Here is a 24,357-nt window from a genome sequence, read left to right on the forward strand (position 1 = left end):
CTTGCACTTCAGATTCAGCTGTGACCTTCATCTGACGATGCCCTTAAGGGGGAGAGAATGCAATGACATCAGCCTTCTCGAGAATAATTGTGTTACCATCTTATTGCCCAGCTCCATAGATCAATTGCAGCTGATTGCACCTTGGTAGATGCCCTTAAATTATATGCACGCACGGCCTTGACGATGCCAAACTCGTCCCCACCCACAGCGACCACACTCTTGTGAATTCAAAAATGAACACATTGATGCATACACATAAGCTTGCACACTCACACACAGACAATGAATGCAATCGGGTGGAATCTAAAGCATGATTTCATTTCAACGTGGGTCCTTCAGCTTTCCATTCCCAGAGGTGTACAGCGTAAGTTGGGGGAAGGGGGCTGCGAGGAGAGTAACTTGGTATTGCGAGGGTGTGAGAGTGGTAGGTTTCTCACCTCGTCGGTGGGAATCCCGTGCACTGGGGGGATCTAAACGAAACAATTTTTATTTTACCAGGTAAGGCCCACTCGGCTATAAAGCTCTTTTTCAGAAGCGACCTGGCCACAAATAATAGCTTCACTAAGTGGCTTATCACGTGGCTATGTATAGCAGCCAGATACTTTGAAGGCATGTTTCCTAAATGTGGAGGGAAAAACCGGAGGACCCAGAGAAAAATCCACGTGACGATCATACAAACCCCAAATATACAGGCGTCAGGGTCAGGATCGAACCCACGACCTCCTGTATACCAGGCGAGGTAGTGAACATCGCGCCACTGGTGGTGCCCGTGGCCGTGCCCCGCAGATCGGTGGGATCCCTACGTCGGTACTTCACCAAGAAGCTACTGTTGTTGTCGTTTACCCAATTAAACAATTTAATCAAGAGCCTGATTGGTGGGGGTGTATTGATGCACATATTTAATACATTAATACCAATTCTTGAAGCTCAGGATAAAAAAAAATGCGTCAATCACACATGTATAAGAATCGATGTGTTTTCTAATTGCACATATTGTATGTAATTGGCTTATATGACCAAACTAAGGACTGCTGCATTCATCTCATTGTTGAAAACATAGATTAGTTCTGAGAAAAACATATTTGATTCTTGAATGAATTGTGATTGTCAATCACGAAAATGGAATTGAATTATGAGAAGGGAGAATCATAGACGTGGCTTTTGCGATTGTTGCTCACTAAAATTCCCCATGTTTCAAAATGTGTCGTTCTCAAAGCCATCGGTAATATACTTGCATATTCTTTCTGTTAATGTTTTGCACATGCTGTGTGGACTTTGTACAACTATAATAATGAAGGGGCCAAAATGTATGTTTACACTTGCAACGCACCTTCAATTAAAAGTGTGTGAAAATACGCAAAGGTTTTCAAGCTGTGGCCTTCAAAAGAGGCGATATACTTTATTCATGTGCAGGGTAACGCTTACATTCGGTAAATTGTGTTGGGGTGACTTAAAGTGCAGGTTTCCAGAATGTTCACATCTCGAGCAGGGCTATATTAAAAGTGTCGTATCCATCATGAGATTTACAACTATTTCAGTCAATTTAATCCAGTGATGGTAGGCATACACAACCCAACATACACACAGCATAGCACAACATGCAGTATACACAACCAATACGTTTTTTTGTTTGGAGATGAGACTCAGGAAATCAAACCTGGCCATGAATTTGGCCAACTTAAATACATTAAATGCTTCTGGAAAACAATGGCCCAAAAGGGCTCATAGGCCAATTGACAGTACTTTGATTATGGTGGCGAGATGTTAACTATCCACCTGGTATGCAGGAGGTCGTGGGTTCGATCCCAACTCCAACAACTCTATATTTGGAGTTTTCATGTTCTCGTAGTCGCGTGGATTTTTCTCCGAGTCCACATGATAAGCCACTTAGTTGAGCTATTAATTGTGGGCAGGTCGCTTCTGAAAAAGAGCTGTATAGCTCAGTGGGCTTTACCTGGTAAAATAACATTTTAGTTTAGATAAGACTCGCATCTTTTTACATACGAATGAATGACTCACAATTTGTCCACATGGATTAGAGAATATACACAGATTAGATACATCACATTGACTGTTCAGACAAGTTATTTCTTGAATTGAAAATAGCCAGTGGTCGAGACTAAGACTGAAGCAGCATCCAAGGTAAGGGGCACAGAGCGGTGCATCTACTGTGACAATGGAGAGATGAAATCAGCCGTGTGCATTGGCGAGATTGATTTGTATACTTCGTGAGACTGTGAGGAGATGATGATGGATTGGGGGAAGCCATCGTCCAGTGGTCGATAAGCTCATGGCTAAGGATGAGTGGGCATATGAATGCTGGGACGTGCAGCTGACGATTTGCATGGCAGCGTCCCCTTCCCCTTGTTGGAACCCAGCCTCAATGTGCACTCACAGGTGGGTTTGGGAGATGTCGTGTCTTCATTGCTGTGTGTTGTGGAAAACACTGGCGCTCGAGGGGCTTATTTTAAAAAACAAAAAGCCTTCGTTAACCATTAGCAAAATAAACGTCTTCCATGCGAGTTGCTGAGATATACTTGCGTAAACATAAATAGGGCACGCACTACGTTATGCTCAAGTACAATTCGTTCCAAACGTGAGTGGCAACCGTAGATATGTGCATTTTCATCCCATTAAAACAGTCTGTAGCTTTGTCATTATTAACTTTTAATACGGGTACTTCATAAATCATGTTGCTTTGTGAAAGAGAGGGTGTTACGTGTCCTCGCATTTGACAGTTTGGGTGGGGTAATGGAATCATTATTTTCTTTCATTAAACATTCTATACAATGAAAAATGCAGCAATTTCATGAACGCTCATCTCAGTTCTTTGCACCGCCATGAGGTGACTGCAGACCAATTTCATAGTGCAGGGGTAATGCAGTAGCAGTAATCACTCGCTTGACGCGGCACTTTCAAGAACGCATCCACCGCATTTAACAAGGAATTGCCATACTGTAATAACAAACGGTGAGCACATTATTTTGTTCGTTCGTTTCTCAGTCCGCTTGTCCTGGCGAGGGTCACGGTGGGAGCATGTCGAGTAGGGCGGTCCGGACCTCCCTTTCCCTGGCAAAAGACTCCAGCTCTTCCTGGGGAATTCCCAGACGTTCCCAGGCCAGCTGAGCGACAAATGTTTTCGATGACACAATTTTTCAGCAACTACTTTGACGGAAAAGTGATGTTTGTGAAAATAAAGTACATGGCTTAGATGTTGTTGAGATGCCATCGCTGAGCTTCTGGGTCTGAATCCAGGCAGCTGCCCATGATTAACCTGGCTTCTCAAGTTTCGTAAGTTTATCGTCTTATTTTGGTCACCGATAACTCGATTTACTCTCAGTTTGGTGAATACTCTACCTTCGAAATATTGGTTTCGATTTCATGGGACAAACATTCTGGGTAATGTGGAATGTGAGGTTTACCTTGACGAGATTTCAGAACTACTTTTGTGACATCGCGTTTCGAATGATTGTTCTGGCACATGCATCCACGCACTGCTCCTTGAGAGTTCTGAATCGATTCTTCGATGAACCAAGAGATTGCGCACAACAACGAAATTCAGCACAAGGAGGGAGCTGCCAAACCCTCATCGCGAGACACTCTCGTCATCGTGGGAACAGGAGTACAAAGTTACCGGGGAGGCTGGGAGAGGCGCCCGCATGCTCTCGTGTGCTTTGCTGGCTTCCTGAAAACCATTTGATCAGACACTGTCTGCCCACGGCTCTCCTGCCAGCCACACTCTCTAGACAGCGGTGTGGCTGCAGAGCATTCACATTTACCATCAGATGACTGTGGTTAGTCTTGAGTTTTTAGTGCCCTCTTTGTTGGACATGCTTTCTGATTCATGGGTGAGTCAGAAGTAACGAGATGCCAGTTTGCTATTCTTGCTGATCATTAACAAAACGTGCTTGTGACGTTTGGTTCAAGTCCACTGGTCTGCAGTGCAGCATGAAACAGATGCTCATTTTGAGAGCTTATAAGATTGTGTAAGAATTGTAATTGCACAGCTCGTGACCAAGACGTGCAGTGTAGGAATTGTTGCTGAATTGTTCAACGTGTTTTAGTGCAGATGTATAATGACTTCATGACGTTAGATTGTAACGAAGATCTATTTTACGTGTACATCATGTGACAATGCCACCGGCCGTGCATGTAGAAGAGGCTACCAGCTTATTGGGCCTTTCCTGCTGAAATACAATCTATGTCGTTGAATAATTGTGGCAAGTGCGAAGGAAGATGGATTGGCAGTACAGTAGTTTAATGAAAATGCCTCATGACATTGCGTTACTGCAATGTGCATGTACAGACGTGGGTGTTAGCCTGTCTAATTAAAATAAATACTAATATATATCAATGGACATTGTAGCAGTGTAACTTTGTTTTGAACCACGTTGTGCAGATACTTTAAATCCACACGTGGGAGAGAGAAAAAGTGACATTCTGGGAATGTTTTTTTTCCGGTTAAGAAGCAATCTTTCAGGGACGGAGCGGTGGTACAGTGGTTAGCGGAATGCAATGTGGACTCGGTGAGCTGGGTTAAATTCCTGGCCGTGACTAACATGGGAGTAGCGAGGTGATATCTGAACCAGTCCTGCCCCCCCCCTCCTCGACCCCCTTCATCAAATCGCTCTGACCAGCCATCGTGCTACAGTGTGGTCAAGCACCCCCCCCCCCATGACTGACAATGGCATAAGGAGGCCTTCGTGCAAGTGGATTGGCAAAAGGTTGTATATGAAGAAATATAAATATATATATACAACTTGAAGAATGCAAAGCACTGTGTGCCTTTATGAATGTGTGTTTCATTAACAACATCATGTTTGGTGGAACAAAAAAAAAACCTTGCCCAGATTTATCACCCCTTGCATACCTTGTACCCTGGCCAGAGAGAGAACACTATCTGTGTAGAATAAACAGAGTGTTTGAGATACTGGCTTGCGTGGGGTTTGCCAAAAGGCAGCGTAACAAAAAAAACGCACGGTGGGTGGGTGGGTGCTGACGTGCAGAGCTGGGTGGACCGTCCACCACCATGGTCAGATACGATTACAGGCCAGGCATGTATCTGTCTGTGCTCGTGATTAATCACGCGTGTTTTTCTTTTAATGCCTCCTCTTGCTGGAAAGTTAATGAGGGCATCTTGATGCACAGCCGGTATGTAAGTGACAGCTGTGAAACGAGTGCCGTGTTGTCCGGGTTTGTTAGACAGGGGTGTGAAATTATTTTCCCTTGGTTTTTGCTCATTTTACTTTCTCCTTGTGGGACGTGTTAATGGTTACCTGTGTGTCATGAACCCTCAAATTACTTTTAAGTGTTTCTCAATGAATATCGTTTGCCTGGACTGTATTGACATGTGCGTGTACAGCCCTTTGTCCGCTGCTGGATGAATACCTGCCGATGATGTGTGGCTTATGGGAATTATGTGACCGTACCTGACCACACTGGTCCGTGCGGGATGGTGAAGACGGAGAGCATAGAAGTACAGTCCAAGAATGGATGTTGTTGTGCGGTACTGCACTATGCTGTCCACCATGGATCCACTATCTATAGCCTGTAAGACATGTCATGCATGGTGGTTGCCCATCCTAGCAGTATCCATACTCAAGCCTGCTTAGTTTCTGAGATATGATGAGATCGGCCACATTCTGGCTGATTTGGTCCCAGGCCTGGCCTATGTAATTGGCCCCTACAGCACTAATTCAGGACAGTTGAGCCATTAGCCAAACAAAGTCTGCAGCATACAAATGCAACAGCTCTCTTTCAGCAGCAGCAGCAGCTGAGCCATGTACAATGTCAGCTGTTGTCTCGCGCATTGTGAAAAGCATTTATTACGTAGCTCTCCTGGTGCTGGAGACGCACGTGGACTTTGATGCATTCCGTGGGTTGAAAGGCAGAGACGAACTGCTCGAAGCCAAAGTGATCTAGTCGGACTATCACGGAGCACGTGCCGCAGATGCGTATCTGCTTTCGCAGACAAACCGGCGTTAGCGTGTGACTGAAAAAAGGTTCGGGGAGTTTAACTGGACAGCATTTTGAGTTGAGGCGTTGTTTTTATCGTCACCGCGGTGTGTCTTAGTGCATAAACGGAGGAGACGTTTGGCATTGAACGATCGCCGCGCGGCGTCTCTACGTTTTAAGTTGACGTGAGTGTCTTCGTCAAATTCTTCTTCGTTGCTTTCCAAAAAAGTGCACTTAGTGAGAGCTTATCGATCGGAACAGATGGCCAGTTGATGGCCACGTACCTAACCTCTGCCTGAAATCCGTGGCCTCTGACACTTTGCGTGGCGGTAAGTGTGTTGTGTCCGTCACGTGCTTAATTTCCTTCATCGAATTAACGTAAAATGTGTGCCGTGCCTATTCATGTCCTGTGCTACAGCGCTTAGAAAAGAACAGTAATTTAATCTGAACCCAAAATTGGTTGGCACACTTCTGTCGTTTTTTTAAAAAGAGTTTGGTTTCTTGGCGATAATCTAAGTGCTTGGCCGTTATCGTGTTTTCATTTGTGCACCTGGATAGCAGGTATATTCTCCGTTATTGTTTGATATTTTTAAATTATTAAAGAAGAATGTTTTCTTTATTTGGCACATTATGCTTGCACCAGCTGAAATGTATTCTCTCAGTTCTTGGACTGCTCAATCCGTTGCTTCCTTCTTGACTCCGATTCATTTGCATGAATTCTAGATTTGAAGCTTTCGTGACTGCAAGGATTCATATTCTTAGGTTTTTTTCGGAAACAGTCGTGATTTTTTATTTTACTTTACTTTTATTAATTTTAATGTTTTACCTACGTGACTTTACCGAAAAAAACTAAGAATATGATTCACTTGCATGGGATTCACTTGCATGAGGATGAGGTGAAGAACTTGTATCTTGGAATCCCTGCCTCACTTGATACAGCAAATCTGGCTGTGACGGTCCCACCTGACGACGGAGACTTGTGTTGCCTCCGAAACGTCGTGATTTTATTATTTTATTTTTATTAATTTTAATTTCATTTATTTACCTACGTGACTTTACCAAAAAAACTAAGAGTATGAATCCTTGCAGTCATGAAAGCTTCAAATCTAGAATGAATGGAAAGAGGCAACGGTGAGCGCATTACTTTGTCAAGAGGGGATATAAACTCCCACTAGGTAACATTTAAAAGCAGAGTTTTGTTTTAATCATTGTAAATGACAGGCTAATTATGCTGTGGTATTACATTTCACCGCTATAATTATGCCTGCAAATAGATTTGTTTGTCTTTTTCAATCCACGATCTCCATTTGATAGCATTATAATTGACAATTACGCCGTACCTTTAGTCAATATAACTTTACGTCCGCTGTTTGAAAACCAAAAATGTAATATAAGCTTTGAGATTGGTCATTTACGTTCATTTAATATTAACGATGGGCATGCTGCCTCCATCCATTGCTGGGGTTCTTTCAGCCTTGTACATTAATACCCGTGCTATGTCCACTGGTATGTGAAAGGGTTATTATGCGATGTTAGTTTGAACACATAACCGTAGCTTATTACAGTGTCCATTTCCAGCGGTGTAATTGACCACGTAATAGGCCTGTTGACTAAAATTGCCCCTGGGGCTGACTGGATCCTGTCTGTAACATTATGCAGCAATTGCAAAGGTAAATCATACCACGGATGTGTTTGATACTTTAATTGTACTGTATTTGGCCACAATGTACACGCGGTAGGTCGTATTTATTTCAAAACATACATTGCCATTTTTTTAGAATACAGTAACATTAATAATGTTGTTCTGTGGATCAATGGTGCATCGACAGCCACCGCATATCCATTACAACAGAATAACCCCCCACCAGCCAGCGTATGTTCAGACTCAATCAGCCTAATGGAACATTGAAGCCCTGAAGGTAAAGGTCAGCCCATCACATAGTGATCATTCCACTACAAGTGAAGCACCTCAATATTTCAAGGGGTATTTGTGCCACTTTTCTTCGGCACTGCCCAGAAAGTGGACGAGGGAGGGGGGTGGAGGCACCCAACACACATTGCCCCAACACACAGAATCCCTCAATGGAGTAACTAAAGTCACGTAACTAACTTAATAATTTACACCCCTTTGTCAGTCCACCCCTGAATGAAGGCCTTCCCATGCCATTCATTTGTGGGGGGTATTTGTCGATTTGCCACCACGCTGATCAGCACGGATTGGCCAAGGGGAGGCTCAAGATGGTTTCAGATATCACGTGCCATTGATGTTACTGATGTTAGCCGTGGCATGGGAATCAAACGCTGGTCACTGGTTGCATAGCACAGCGCGTGAAACCGCAGCACCAACACTCCATCCATACCCAAATGGAGCATTTTATAATTATTGGTAGATAGTAGGCATGTAATTTCCAACTCAGTGAATTTCCTGGCAACTCGATGAAGTCGCCACAATTTTATTATAGTGGTTGCAGGTGGGTACGTGAGTCTAATTTATTCAACGAATGCAAATTGTAAATAATATTATCATATTTTTATATTATCATACACGCACAATTTGATGCATGTGTCAGGAGCATACGAATTAATTTTAATCAATGAACCGGTGCATTGCAGTCTACCGAGTGGATAGAGGCACTGCAAGAATATACTATAACCCACCATTTGTTTGAACAGTTTAATGAGACTCAAACTTGCTGCTACATGAATTGCGCGAGGCCATTGATAAGCTTCTACACCACGGTAGCACCATTTGAATACCATACACAAGAACAATTCCTTTTGCATAGATGCTAATACTATTGAGGATGAAAAGCATTTTTTTGTAATAAGTGGCCAGGCATTGTGCTGACCCTACAAAATTGGACGTTTTGTTTGGGGACAGGGGCGGTAGCTGCGGATGCAGAGCAGAGGTCACGACCCCTGGGCAACGGTGAGCGGCCACCAGTCGAGAGTGGGATTTTATTTTGCCGATTGGGCGAGCCTGCTGTCGCTGTTGGGTATAATGGCCGGATTAGTGGCTCAGTTCGGGCAATTCTGGTCTTGTTTTCTCTCTTCCTGAGCAGCCATGCGTGGGGATGGCAAATTTCGGATTTGGGGGTGAAATAAATGGGGCACATTATTTGTGAGCCCGTGGGAGTGCTTTACATACCTAACTGTTGGCCGCACATCTCACGCTGACACGAGTGAGACGCTCTGCTTGCCAGAACCGCTCACTTTGATAACATGAAAGTGTAGTATAATGGATTAATTGCAAGTTAACTTTGTTACCGCTTGTGAACAATTCACCCGGAATGTGCCTGATCCCGTCCGACCTTAGAAGTTAAGCCGGCATGAGCTTGGATAGCGCTCGCGTGGGTGACAACTGTTCATCAAACAGGTGTAGTAGGCGTTCTGGTGAGGGCAGCAATATCCATTGTTTTGTCCTACCCCCATATTTACCAATCTGCAGTGACCAGCATGGTGAAATATGGTCAATAACCTCTACTACCTTCATGGCATGGAGAGGCACTCATCCAAAATCAGTTGAATGATGTACGCTCTAAATCAGCAACAAACAGAAGCTACGAAAAGTTACGGCGTGTTTATGTCTATTTTTTTTATTTAATTATTTTTTAGAATTCGAACAGATGAAAAAATATATCGATTTCTTTAATATATCTAACTGGTGGTATACATGAATTACGGGACTGTGGCAGAATTCACAACTTGGGGTTATGGTTACCAAAAAGTGATCATCAATTTAATAGAATAATGTTTGATGTATATGACTGAAATGCATGGCTCTCACCATGAGAAAACAAGAATCTACTTAACGTGACCTTCAACAGCTCTTGTAATTACAGCCGTTATCACCGTGTTATTTTTAGAATCTTATTTTTTTCAGTGCAACCTTTCGAGCGATGACATTTCCACACTCTGTGTGTGGGGGTTTCCTCAATATAGTCCAGATATTGTGGGTTTAAGCTGTCTTCCGTGCCACTGATACGATCAGGCGCATAGGGCACGCGGAGACGCACTACAATGCACTCTCTTGTTGATACCAGACAGAGAACATATCTGACGTAAGCCCGGTGCTTATTGTGAAAACAACGGATCATTGTTCACTGGAAAATGTGGCGTGCCAGACTCTGCTGCGTGTTTTAGCCGCTTGTAAACGTTACAAGTCGAATTTTGTTCCTGCATCAGTTTGGCTGAGTACGGTGAATTATAACAATCGCCGGGTATTCTGCCAAATGCGAATACTCCCTGCAGCTATTACTTGTAACAATTCTAAAGTAAATTAGATTGTCAAAAACATTTTAACTCGTATGTCATTTTTATAATAGCACTCGGTTTACACGGATTTATTGCTCTTACATCATTATCGTCATCGTCATCATCATCCGTTTATTATCAATGATGAAGCTGAACTAATTTCCATTGTGGTTCTCTCTCTCTCCTTAGCCAGTTTTTTACTGCTTGGCTCAATCTCAATGTTCCAAATCTGTAACCACTGCATCTACCTACCGGGTATTCTGGCTTCCCCTACACATTTTATCGTTCTACTTGTGTGTCCGTCGCCAAGCCCGGGATTCTCATTCTCACCGCGTTCAAACCACTGGAGTCTTCTTCTTGGTTCTTTCGGTAAGTCACGTAGAAGGGATATAATAAAATAATAAAAATAAAACATAATAAAATAATTCTCACGACGTTTCGGCCACAATGCAAGCACATGAGGACGGCTGCTTGCGTTGTGGCCGAAACGTCGTGAGAATTATTTTATTATGTTTTATTTTTATTATTGTATTACTTCCCTTCTACGTGACTTTACCGAAAGAACCAAGAAGATGAATCCCTGCAGTCACGAAAGCTTTAACACTGGAGTCTTCTTTACTTAACTTTGTATGAAATAGATTTGCACTCTGAACCGTTTTATACTACTATGCTATGAAAAGTCTGCAAAAAAATAATCATGAATATATGTGTTAAGTACGGGTGTTTATGGAGTGTGTTTGTTCCGGAGATTATCCCTAAAAGGAAGCAGGGATTGTGCTGGTATACAGAGGCATACAAAGGTGCAACAGGGCTGCATCAAATCCATTGTGTGTGGCCACTGGAGCGTGGCCTCCGTGCCACCCTACAGGGCAGTCGTGTTTATGTGCAGCTCATAAATAGATGGGACTTGTTAAACAGATCATTCAGCGCCGTCATCTCGAGAGAGTTATTGGATGGCTCTGAGCACTGGGAAGTACATGGGTGGCGTGCGACGCCTGTGACATTTTGGCACAAGAGATCTAGCCGCAGCAGCTGGACTAACCATTGCGGCTTGTGCCCAATAAGCAGAGCTGACACGACATCAATAGCACGCACGGAATACATCTCGCGGGCAACATTTTCAAACAAATGATATCGATTCTAAATCGCGGACATCTCGGCGGGAAGGCCTGTCATTAATTGATTCACTTTAGCACAATGGTACGGAGAGAGGGTGAACCCAGTTGTAATTATTGCAGGCAACTAAACATGATAAACAAAAGGCTGGACTGTTATTTATTTATATTGCCTTAGGCAAGTCCTACATCATGGCAATATAGCCATGCCTTTATATGTGTTTAGTGCCTGCCCATTAGAGAAGAGGGCAGTAGAGCCAGCCGTCACTTAGACCCACCAGCTTGTAATAATTAAATAACTATTCACATTTACTTTTTTTTCACACTCTCATTATTTGCCACCCCAGGGATCGACCCACAAAAGCCAGCACTGTTGCCTCCATCATTTCGCCATCTCTTCAAAAATTCCCACCAAAGCTAGCTGCCGGACAGTACTTACTAAAGCCAGGCCTATCGTAGGCTGCAGTTGTGGCTGCAGCCTTGTTGTTGTTGCTAACTGTGCATGACGACCGCAGGCGTGAGCACTGCTCGCCCACCTCTATCTATCCCACCGTCCTGTCCGCTATCCTGCTGTCTCCCAGCCATATGGGTCGTGATCTCTGCTACTCGCTCAACGAATGTCAATGGAGAGTGATGGGAGCCTGCCTGCCTGCCTGTCTTATCTGCCCTGAACTGTTTGTTTCTCAGCCCACGCACATGAGATTTTTTTGGTTCTTTAGAACTGCTTTTTGTGTTTAGTTTGTTGTCCTTCCCCCGCAACTCTGATTAGCACGGTTGGCTACGTTCGACATACATACATTTTGCTTCACGGCACTTGGGAAAACAGTTGCGGTGATGTTTCAGGTAATTTGCTGTGCCAAGTCAACAGGTACAGCCATTAGGAAAATTACGCCTCTGTTGGGGGATCGAAAATCCTTGGATTTCATTTAATGGACTTGAGCAAGTTAGGCAGCTGTTCCATTACTCCCAGTGTGTGAGTTGCACAGTGGGACGTCGCAGGTGGTCTCTGCCACAGTGGAGAATGGCCCCTGGCATTAGAAACGTGTAATTTCCACTATCTCAAAGCCACCACTGGAGAGAGAGAGAGAACATAATGGCCCTGCACGCATAGTATACCTGAGATTGTACCGTGAGTGAAAGGTGAGAGAGAGAGAGTTGATGATGCCTTCTTAAAAACGTGTGCTCTGCACATGAATCAGACAAAATATTTAATCTCTGCATAAAAAATAAAGGTGCATTATTGTTTTCGCCTCTCACCTATGGGCCTTGCAAACCATTGCTCATGCATTTCTTTAAGCAAACTCTTTGATTGGTTTCGACTTTCTCCGTGTTATCAGCAGAGTGCTTCTACACAAAGGAGCAATGCAACAACACAAGATAATCTATCCCACTTAAATCCACACCAGCCTCAACAACGTGCATGCATGCACACAAGACAAATAATTCCTTTTGTAAGTGCTGTTCGCGAGCACCCATCCAAAACCACTAATTAATAATTTAAGGCTGAGTCGTCCTAGGTGAGAACCAGCTATTCGTCACCGATAGTGACTGTGAGCGGGCATCGAATTCGGGTTGCAATCACACAAACAAAGACAAAGATCCCCCGTATAGTCTGAACAGACTGTTGAGGCAAGTGGTGTTAGCGAGCACCTATAAAGGCCATGAGGGGGTGGGTGGCCCAAACCATGCCCGGCCGTCTTTGTCTCCCCAGTGGCGATGTTTACTGCACACCACACCAGGTACTCATTTAAGGCAGAGTCGACTTAGGGGAGGGCTCAAGACCAGTTCAAATAATCGTCACTAGTGTTGGCCGTGAGTAGGAATCGAACTCGGAACGCCGGGTTCATAGCGCAGCGCGCTAACCACTACACTACCGCTCCCCACACACACACGCACACATGCACACACCAGTTATATTGTTGCGTCTTCTTTCCAATGGGTATCATGACAATGGTCACTCACTCAAGTCTGTCGTCATTTATTTTGCGGCTGAAACATTTTTAAAAAATGTAGCAACTACGAAAGTGGTAATTAGTATGTGCTGATTGACAACTTCCATAATGAACGCCGAGGTTTCGTAGGCCATTGCAGATGCTTTTTAAATACTCCTGGGTGTCGTTTTCTGCAGATCACTTTTTCCTTTGCTCTGGTGTGTCAATCGACTGTCTTGATGTGCAACAATTGTAGCCGTGCTGAGTGCACGTGCAGCAAGTGAGCCTGATTTTATAATGCAGATTGTCAACTGATTAGACGAGCTGTCTGGTGATCTGGTGAAAGGCAATGTGCCGCTTACGTTTGCTGTGCGTGTGTGTGTTAAATCCCTTGTGGCATTGCACATTTTGCTTCCGTGGGTTGTGCACTGCTCACCAGCTCGCTGCTTTAACATTACAGCATGAACGTAACGTAACTTGTATGACAGGTGTACAGCGGTGAATCGTTTTAACCTGATTTTGAAAGCTAACTTGTGAATAAGGTAAGGCTACAGGGCACGGGGCTGTCTCGAATTGAATGTCGTTCATCTACAAAAGCTGCACTTTCTCCACAGCCTCCACACCCTCGTGTTTTAAGTAGCTTCTAGCTGCTTGCCTTTGTGGTCACACTGATAGAACCCAGCAATCCATCTCGCCTTTGGCAGAAAATTGGCGTACCTTTGAAGGCGGTTGTCTGGCGTGAGTTTATATTTTACCTGCTAGGTTTAGAAGAGGGCAGTTACTGTTATAATGGTTCGTTTAGCCATTTAAAACATGCATTTATCAATTTATACAGTGGCTAAATGCAACCGCATCCCGAGACGCATTGCAAAGGTGAAACATTACATTTGTTGCTGGTGAGGGGTTGGAGTTGGGGTCGTGAGAGAGAGAGAGAAAGACGCGAGAGAGGACAGGGTTCAGCACTGCGACGAAGCAGCCAAGGCCCAAACTTAATTTGGAGCTTTCGTGACTGCAGGAATTACTCTTTGGTTCTTTCGGTAAAGACAAGTATAAAGAGAAAATAATAAATTAAATACTAGCCCCCTCTCTCTATTTAAGGCCTCGACACAGAGGTGTGGTTTCTCTGTGTGCCTATGTTTGTCTCTATGTATCTCTGTGATATCTGTCTGCTTATATGTCTGTCTATATGTCTCTGGTTTTGTGTTTAATCTCTCTCTCAAATTTAGCATTCTCAGGAAGAACGTAATCAACCAGATAGGGTGTTGACTGTTATGTTATCCGACTCTCTGTTGTATTACATTACATTTCTAAGTATACTAGATTTGTGTTTCTATTTCATTTATACCTGATGACGATTGTTTGTGTTGCAATCGAAACGTCGTAGGCTAGTATTTAATTTATTCTTTTCTCTTTATACGTGACTTTACCGAAACAGCCAAGGCCCAGCTGACGGCAACGGGAGATCAGGGACAAACGGGGGCAGCACCAGGGTCCTTGGAGATCCCTTGGGTGGCCGGGGATCTTCAACCAAGCTCAGGGCAGGCCAATTGGGGGTGGGGTGGTGAGGAGGCGTTTTTGGGAATTAATTTTTACATCCTGAAAGTACAATCCGAATGGGCCCATAGGCCGATCAACAGTTATGTTTACGCGTGGACCCACAGTGTTCAACAATGGCGCATAATTTTAATTAAGTTTTAGTGAGAGCACATACCCCGGGGTTATTTTTTTAGAGCTAGCTCTTTTGTTTTGCAGAGCGCAGCTGTTTCACTCATAAATCCCATTTGACAGACAAGATTCTGAATTAATATCAAGCAAGTAGACCTTTGTGTCTGCCCTCGCTCGTCACACAAAGTGAAGTGCACCACCTGTAGATAATAGAACTGGGGAGGTTTCATTTTCATTTACCGATAAGAGCCATGTCAAAACACAAGGAGTATATTTGAATAGGTCACTGAAGCATGCCGCCACGGTGTAGTGGGTTGGCACAGCGGATTTGCAATGCAGAGTTCACCGGTTCAACCTCCCGGTGTGGCACTTCAAACAATCGGCAAGTTTCTTAAATCTCTCCACCTCTGTCCACTCGACAGCATAAATGGGTCCACCACAGTTGGTCGATTGGCTTTGTCGTGTATGGTGGAGGTATGTGTAGGTGCAGTACTCCCACCTCTTCCAAGACATCTGCCCGGCGTGGAAGTGCAGGCCAACATACCTTTTTTAGAGTGCATCTTCAAGAACTTTCTCCTGTTCGGAGACCCTTCTGCCAGCAGGAGCATGAGCGAGCATTTCAAGGCTGCGCCTTTAGCCTCTTTTTTTATGCAGCGCGCAGGCAATGAGTAGAGGAACAGTCTTCTTGGTTCTTTCGGTAAAGTCACGTAGAATGGAAATAATAAAATAATAAAAATTAAACATAATAAAATTATTCTCACGACGTTTCGGCCACAACAGGTCTGTCGAGAAGACAGTCATTCAGAATCTGTCTTCTCGACAGACCTGTTCTCCACCTGAGGACGGCTGCTTGCGTTGTGGCCGAAACGTCGTGAGAATTATTTTATTATGTTTTATTTTTATTATTTTATTATTTCCATTCTACGTGACTTTACCGAAAGAACCAAGAAGATGAATCCCTGCAGTCACGAAAGCTTTAAATCGAAATAGAGGAACAGTGTTTTAGCATGGCGACTGATCGTCAAGCACAACAACTGATACCCATCACCATGAGCTTTGCAAATGTCAGGTGGCAGAGGCTTTTTTGCGAGAATGCGAATAAATCGTGCCAAGTATGCATGCAGGCACGAGTGGAGATAAAGAATGCTTGAAAGTTGTTCACACGCTCGTTGATTGGTTATGGGGTTATGCTTGATTTTTTTTGCTTCTAAACGTGCCCATTCATTTACTGCGATATGCTTAAACTTACAGCTCCAAAACGCATGGTAGCATAATGCTAAAGTGTGCTTCTGGTTTCGTTTGTTGCGCTTTGATGGTAACTTGTCCTTCTGTCAGATGTATGCGTGCTGGATATACTAATTAATTGGTATTTTACGTCAATCGTAATCAGTTGTTTTTCCTAAAAAGCACACACCAATTAATAAGTGGGATAATCCATAATTGACAATGTATGTATACTGTATACAAATTACTTATTCTAGGAGTTTTACATTTTGGCCATTGGAACAAAAGAAAACTGTGTAAAGGAGGAAAAAAACTACAAAATACAAACGAGACCGTTACAAAATCGTGATAATGTAACCAACTCTTGAATGGAATCGTGGCCCCAAATTGTGATGATCGATTGAATCACCGGAAGGTAAAATGTTCCAATGCCTATTAAGTAATTATCAGAAGATTGAGAATTAAATGAGGTTTTTAGTCTGCATAGATGTTTTTAAAACAATTCTACTTTCGTGCTGCGTCGCTAAACAGCATTTCACTCTTGCGACAGGATTTTTTGTTTTTAACAAAAGCATGCATAACATGTTATTGTTTTGTTGCCGAGCAATAACACTCGGCTATCATTTGGCACGATGACCGCCGTTGGTGGTGCAAACTTAAGACTAAGAGAGAGAGAGATTGCCAGTTGGCACAAACCTGCGCATCACTTGCACCGCACAGGCTGCAAGCTGTGCCCCTTTTCTGCACGCATGCATGCATGCATGCGTATCTATAGGTGTATTTTGGTCTTGACATGCATACACAACTCGGTCACATAGAACACATTTGTTCCTGGCTGAAATCGACATCGGTGGCTGGGAGATAGCATCGTGTGTATGTAAATAGAACTTCTTTCGCACCCTACGTAGCCAACCGCGCTAATCGAAGGTGCGGGGGAAGGAAAACAAAAGCAGTCACTCTGCTTGCTAATGAGCCGCTTTGGTCGGCTTTGGCGGTTTGGATTCTTTGCTGCCTTGGATCTTCTGCAGAACACTTTTTTTTACTAAAAATTATGCCATCTAGGGTGCCGTCATTCGACAAAAGAAGGGCACTGCACGTGTGTGTCCAAAATGGACAAGATTCGCCACATTTTAAAGCCAGAATACTGACGGTGATGAATTCAGAAATACAATCTTATGCTGTGGGGGCTAAATATGAATGAATTAGCATTGTAACATTTCATTTGATTGTAGTCTATTGATCTGGAGCATTTTCTACGCAAATGATAAAGCGGTCATTTTGAGTCCGTTTAAGTCTGGAGTAGAGGAGTTTACGCGTACGATGATTACATTCGGAATCAGGATATGTATTATTTATACTGGAGGAATCCGATGAGCTGATAAAGTTCTTTGTCGCAGATGTCCAGTAGGAGTGTGTCAGAACGTTACAACAACAAACAAAACACGATAGGAGTGCAAAGTATAGGAAAGGTGAGTAAGTCGCTTAAAGAATCTACAAATAAAACGAAACTATTTTATTTTACACTCGCCGTGCACTCAGGGATCATTATAATGCTAATTAATTAAAATGGTAGGTCTATATCCCTTGAAATTAAAATTCTTCTTTTTAGCCACAAGTTCCATTAGTGCACTGGGAGACAGCTGTTCGGATTGTTTTTCTCCGTGCACTTCGATTCTGTGCGTCTTCTCTAGTCACATGCACCAGCCTCCAATCTCGTTCTGCCAAATGCTTACATCCTACCCTTGGTCTCTCTCTACTCCTGCCCTGCGCTGGTAGCTTCACACTCCATGGAAACTGTAGCTCCTTCATTTCTTCTCAACACAACGATCAAACCATCGTCTCTCTCTTCTAGGCATGCTAAGCCTCGACCTCCCTTACATTCTTGAGAATATTAGAGATCATTGTGAAGGCTCTAACTTCTTCATTCAAACTTCTTTCCCTGCGAGATATTCCCAACATCCATGGTCAGCGTCGTATTTCTGTCCTTTCATGTGCTCTTCTTTCGCGCCCATGTCATTACACCATCGTACATCATCGGCACTCGCCGTATTACAGTTTTTTTAATTCATATAATCAGTTTTACTTGCATCTTCATGTACAAGGAATTGTTCACATGAGTGTATGGGTACATAATGAGTGAAAGGCACCTGGAGAGAACCACAACAACAATAATGATTGTGGTAATTGTGCTTGAGCCAATCTAGGACCCTAACAAGCAAAAGGAGTGTCCGGTTTCAGTAGGCAATTACCAAAATCGATCAGTGCTGATCAGCCTAATTACGTTGGGGCTCTGGTGCCATTGGAAAGAGCTCACGTTTAGCTGTCCACTCCAGTCGCCAGTGCCAAGTTTGTCCATCTCTTAGAATTTACACAACAAAAACGAACAGCAACTAATGATGAGATTATTCTGTCGCATGGAAATAGCAACATTTACGTGGGTAGATCAGGTTTTGATGTTTTAGTCAAGAACATCGGATGTGGAATCAATTTGTGTTGTCTGCCGGAGAAGTCAATATGAGCGGTGACTGTTCGATTGCATGAAGTTTGCCACAGTTGTGATGGGAATTCTTTTTTAATTGCCACTTGTGCATCAGACATTTTAGATCGCCCATGGGAAGTCCTGATGCAGTTTATCATCAATAACTGCTGCCGGGATAATGCGAAAGAAACAAAAAAATGCACCCTGCTCACATTTGCACACCCTTTAGCCTAACAAACTAAAAAGGAGAACTAAACATCTTAGTTCGATCCGTCAGCACAACGCTGCCGTCTCGACGGCCCGCACAACAGAGGTCGCAAATGGGTTTTGATTCCTTACCCTTACCCGTACCCGGCCGCACCAGGGTCGCAAATGGGTACCCGTACCTGGTCGGGTACCCGTACCTGGTCGGGTACCCGTACCGAGTACGGGTACCAGTACCCGGTACGGGTACCAGTACCCGGTACGGGTACCCGAAATGAGTGACAAACGGTTACTCACCAGTGACTCACGGCCTACCCGTACCCGTACCCGGCCGCACCAGGGTCGCAAACGGGTACCCGGTTGCAACCTCTGCCGCACAAGCGGCCACCAGCGCAAGTGGCCACCCCTCCTCCCTCGTGAACCCTTGCGTAGCCTGGCCAATCAGAAAGTCAACCAAATCCATGCGGAGGCTGGCCTGAGAAGGGGCCAGGGAGAAGTAGCGGCCGTGGCGAGAAGGCTGGAGCTGTGTTTTCCCCCCTCCTCCTCCTCCTCTCTCATTCGTTGCCCTGTAGGGGCATTGCATGATTGCGTGGCTGCACGGGAAGTGGACAAACACAGCCCAAGCCGCCTCGCTGGGCTTTGTGCCTTGAGATGTTCACGTGTGGAAGGGGCAGCCGGAGACGGGACACGCGGGGCAACAGACGTGTTCGTGGGCGGCGGATAAAAGAGGTGACGCTTCCAAGGAATTTGTTTTCTGCTTGGAAATGAATGGTTAGTAACATGGGTATGCGCCAATGGAGGTGCAGTGCTGAAATGCGGCATCGTGGTTTCTTTTTTCTTTTGCTCGTGTTGCAACAAGTTACTGCTTAAGTTGTCAAAAGGACGAAATCTTTCTTAGGTAATCCAATACTTTCAGGCAGCTCTGCCGAGTTCTTTAGTTTATCATAGTGTATGGGCATTATGGTAATTATTACTGTCATTACATCAAACTGCAGTTTTGCTCTAAAGCTTTTTGTGATTTGGATCGGATGTTCAGATTGTTTTATATATACCAACATGAGTTCAGTTTTTTTCTCTTTTTTTCTCATGGAATTGCTTGTCAAAGTACAGAGCCACACTCGTACTGTACTGTGGTGGAATGACTGGATGCCATAACGTTAAAACACACTTTATAGCTGGTCATAAAATGTGAGATGGATAACCGTACCAAACCTAGTCTGCAAATAAAAAAATGTGTCCTTTACAGTGGTGATGTTGGATTCAGTGCGTGGCTTATTTTGGCAAGGTGACGGTTGAAATACACAATGAAATGGAGAAGACACTTAAATCTGTGAAACCTAAATTAAGAGCCCCGCTTCAGTAATACCTTCACAAGTTTATCCTAACCTTGAGAGCGGCCGGTGCGCTTTGACTGTGCAACTGCAACTCTCTCCCTGCGGCTTGGCAACTTGCTGTCGATGCCGGCTGTGGAGTCGTCCATCGGGTGCACTCATTTGGCACGTGGCAGGTGTGTGTGTTTTTTTAAGGAATGTTTTTGGATGATTTTGGGAGCTGGGGAGGAGATGGAGGGAGGGAGGCATGGGGCATGGGGGGCAGGGGGGGGGGGATGAATGAAAGGCTCCGATTGTCCCTGTCGACGTGGATGGGAGGTGGGAAGTCGGGATGGATGGGGGAGAACATGGGTGTGTGGTGTGTGGGGGCGCTGGAGGAGGATATCGCACCTGAGTTGTTGGCACCATTTTGTGGAAGGTCATTAGTGAAAGAGGGTAGAGGGCCGTGTCCAAGTTTTTGGGTTGAGGGGCTTTTTTGTGTTTTAAGCTCACAAGAGCTGCTTTGTGCGTGTGCTGTTTTGGAACGTTTTGCCTTTGTAGGCTCGCAGGGAAGGCAAAGTGTTTTTTGTTGTTGATGCTTGTATTTTTTTCTTAGATTCTCATATGAGGCCTATTGCTGTGCCCGTTGATGCACAAGTTTAAGTTGCGCGTGTGCCTTTGTTTCTGGTGAATACCTCGAGTTAACTTGCTCCAAAAAATGGCCCTAAGTCTTGAAACAAACTCTCACGTTGTCATTTTTATCAGGGCACAGTTTCTCATCCACGCTTGTGGGAGTAAATATTGTGCGGTGACCCGTGCGGGTTTGTAGTGACGAGAGGCAATGGGTGGCTTCCATCCTTTTCCTTGTAGCCTTTGTGTTGAATTAGCCCCCCCCCCCAAAACCTTTTTTGAAGTAGAATTTATGGTGCCCCCTTGAGTGCTTGGCAGAAGAGTGTCTTGGCAATTTCCAATGCACTTGTGTGCGTTTTGTCTTGTTTGTTTGAGGTCTGAACATTTGGTTCTTCGTTCCAACAAATGGGGCCCCTTCATCTGTGTTTTTTTTTTGTGAGGTTGTAGCCATTCAAAATACAATCCCGTGTTTCATACTTATTACTTGAGCCTGCAGCGCTAGCTTATATTAGTTGGGAGACTTAAAGGCCAGAAAACTGTGACTAATTCTTGAGGTCGGAAGAAGACTCAAAACGATCACCTAAATATGATCCGCTTTAAGAAAGAAAATTGGACAAAATGTTTAGCTCAACCGTTCAAAATGTAAGAACGCTTACAAGGGTTTTTTTTAAGGTTGACAAGTGTTAAATATCAATGCCCATGTTCGATAGTTATAACTGTTTACAGTCCGTTACCATATATATGTTTCAGATAGGCTACTGTACTCATAATCCAATTCATGACTTCATGTCTCACGTGGTATCATTTAAATGGGTTCTGTACATTTACTAGCAATTTAATTTCCCAGATGAAAACTCAAAAAAACATGTACAGTGCACGTAATTATAGCTACAGAACTGTCACGTTAAAAATTCCCAACCGACTGTAGAGCGCATGAATAGGCAACACACAAGGCCCCATGGGCCAGGCGCAGCTCAGTCTTTCAATGCCGTCCAATTAGGAAGCGCGGTTTACTACTTGCAATCCACTTCACACGTGAATGGAGAAGCGTGGCCGTCTTGAAAAAGCCGCCTGGGCCCGGCCCCACGAGGCCTGGACTTGCCCCATTCCTCTTCCACCACTGTGGCTTGTGAGATTGTGTTTGTGCGACGGAGCTCCCCGAGTGAGATGTGGTGGCACCGTAGGGAATTCACATCCTGCACCTGTGCAAGTCACGGGGATGTTTATGGGACGGCACCAGCTGCATTGGCAGACATCGGGTGGTGCTCGCCTCGTGTGACTGCGCTTGCGCACGTTTTGTGTACGAAAAAACCGGGACATATTCTCAGTATATATTTTTTTACTCAACTAAAAAAAACTGTTTTTTTTATTATCCCAGGTAAGGTCCACTGAGCTATATAGCTCTTTTTCAGAAGCGACCTGGCCACAAATGATAGCTTATCATGTGGAAATTTATAGCAGCCAAATAACTCTTAACGCATGTTTCTTAATGTGGAGACAAAAACCGGAGGACCAGGAGAAAACTCCACACAACCACAGGGAGAACATGCAAACTCCCAGGTAGTTAACGTCCCACCACCTCGGCGCCTTTGCACACTGTGACCACTTGTGCACTGATCTCTTCTCCAAAAGGTGTAGTACAGTAACTCGCAAATGCAAATTTGTATGAAAAATCAGGGAGGCCCGGCATTGAGATGTTTGGTCAGCACCATTTAACGAGTGGCTTCATGTTAGAGGCAAGTGGCGTACCTGGAGAAACCACGTGGATATGAGGGGATGACCCTCGGCACTACCATCACCTGGACAACTCGCCGCCTCAAAAGTACAACACCAGCAAACGTCCGGTGGTCACCCATCGTATCACGGCTCAACCCCTCTGCTGTTTAGCTTCAAATTATTAATGTAATACGTACAGAATAGTACCATGATGTCGATTATGTCTTGCATATAATGCAGTATGTCAAGGCTTTGCGCACTGCGCTCTGATCCCATCGACATGAGTTTGACTCCCAGCCAGAGCTGCTAACGTGAGTGATGGGTGACGCACTGTGACCTACGTGGTGAAACATGGTCAACCCCCATGGCCGTGACACAGCATGGGACCCCCATCGATGGGTAGGCAAAGCTCTGGAAAGGTTTTATGATGATGATGTCATGGCAACAAACCGATCTAAGACCAAGAGTTTGGAGAATAAACTCAAATCTCGGATGTTTTCTTAGGTTTAGTATTCATCATCGTCGTGTGAGGGGGATGGGAGTGTAACGGTTGGCGCTTTGCGCGACGAATCCGGTCACCCGAGTTCGATTTCTGCTCACGGCCAACACCAGTGACGATTGTTTGAACCGGTCCTGGGCCTCCCCTAGGTGGACTTAGCCTCAAATGAGTACCTGGTGTAGTGTGTAAACGTCGCCATTTGAGAGACAAAGGCGGCCGGGCGTGGTGCTGGCCACCCACCCCCTCGTCTACTGTGCCAGCCTTCATAGGTGCTCGCTGACAGCGCTTCCCCCAAACAGTCTGTTAAGGCTATACAGGGGATCTTTGTCTTGTAGGGAGAGTGACAGTGACATGCTTACTGAGTGCCATGTGCTTTTTGCCCCCCACCCCCATGCACCTCCCCCATCGTAGTAGCGAAGTTACAGTTGCCGGTGGCAGTAGCGCGTGAGGCCATATGTTGGTTTTGAGTGTTGTGTTACATCGATGGGGATGTCACAGTGCACGCACACGCACACGCATGTACGAGGGTGCTGGCCTGTGGTGTCGCACCTTCTTGCTCGTTCAGACCATATGGCGAGCCAATGAACCCAAGACATGGAAACCCCCCCACAACATTCGGCAAAAAAAAAAATGCAAAGTTGATACTTATTATTTGGGTCTGGCGACGGGTAATTTTATGCATTACAGCTTTTATTTATTTCAACAAAAACAGCACTTTTTGTGGCCGAGTGATTTCGCGTTAATTATTTACATCAATTTTAATGAATCGTGCTTAACGCCTCAGCGACTCCCTCAATCTCTGTGCCAGTTTTTTGTTAATTATGTAATATTAAAGCATTTTAATACCCTCCAATTTATATACTCGAAATGTGGAGCCTGTGTCTTGCCTGAAGCTAAATAAAAAATATAAACTCGTCAAATAGTGCAAAATCATACCATGCATATCTTTTGAGTTATTACTGGTCATTGGTGATGATGGCTGCATATCCAAGCTTATCCCACGATGTGAGCACAGTTGGGCATTTTACATGACAGTCCAGCTTTCAAAACATCCACACACTTGCTTGGGGTTGACAAATGTTACGTCTAAATTCCAGTGGTCCAGAACAATGAGTTGAATAAATGTATGAAACTCATTGTGCGTTGTGGTGGAGATCCAAGGGTAACACATAAATCATGGACGGACAGGAAGCCCTTCTTTGCGGTGTTTTTTTTGTTCATCAGCCACTGGGTGGACCAGTGTTTTCCATCAGATAAACCGAGCCCGTTTCGATTTACCGAGTTTCATCAGCATATTGGTGCTGGGTTGCCAGATGTTACAGTAAATAGCGCTCCGTGAAAATTGTGCCCCTCAAAAGTGTACATAACTCATTAT

At 44.4% G+C, this 24,357-nt stretch overlaps 1 protein-coding gene across 9 annotated transcripts in view; it reads left to right on the plus strand.

The window, feature by feature from the left end:
- Positions 1 to 24,357, plus strand: part of LOC133343371 (leucine zipper putative tumor suppressor 2 homolog) — a 71,121-nt gene that overhangs the window by 28,639 nt on the left and 18,125 nt on the right. Inside the window, exon 1 of one of the 9 annotated variants that reach the window (XM_061552940.1) lies at positions 6,076 to 6,284. The exons of 5 other annotated variants lie outside the window; for them this stretch is intronic. The gene's annotated coding sequence lies outside the window, so the exon portion shown is untranslated. Of the gene's footprint in view, positions 1 to 6,075; positions 6,285 to 19,425; positions 19,599 to 22,860; positions 22,883 to 24,357 lie in introns of those variants that run through there. 3 more of the 9 variants (XM_061552942.1, XM_061552939.1, XM_061552945.1) reach the window with 3 other exon arrangements.

This window comes from Lethenteron reissneri, chromosome 17, assembly GCF_015708825.2.
Source record: "Lethenteron reissneri isolate LAM-NWPU_2019-01 chromosome 17, ASM1570882v1, whole genome shotgun sequence".
NCBI lineage: Eukaryota > Metazoa > Chordata > Hyperoartia > Petromyzontiformes > Petromyzontidae > Lethenteron > Lethenteron reissneri.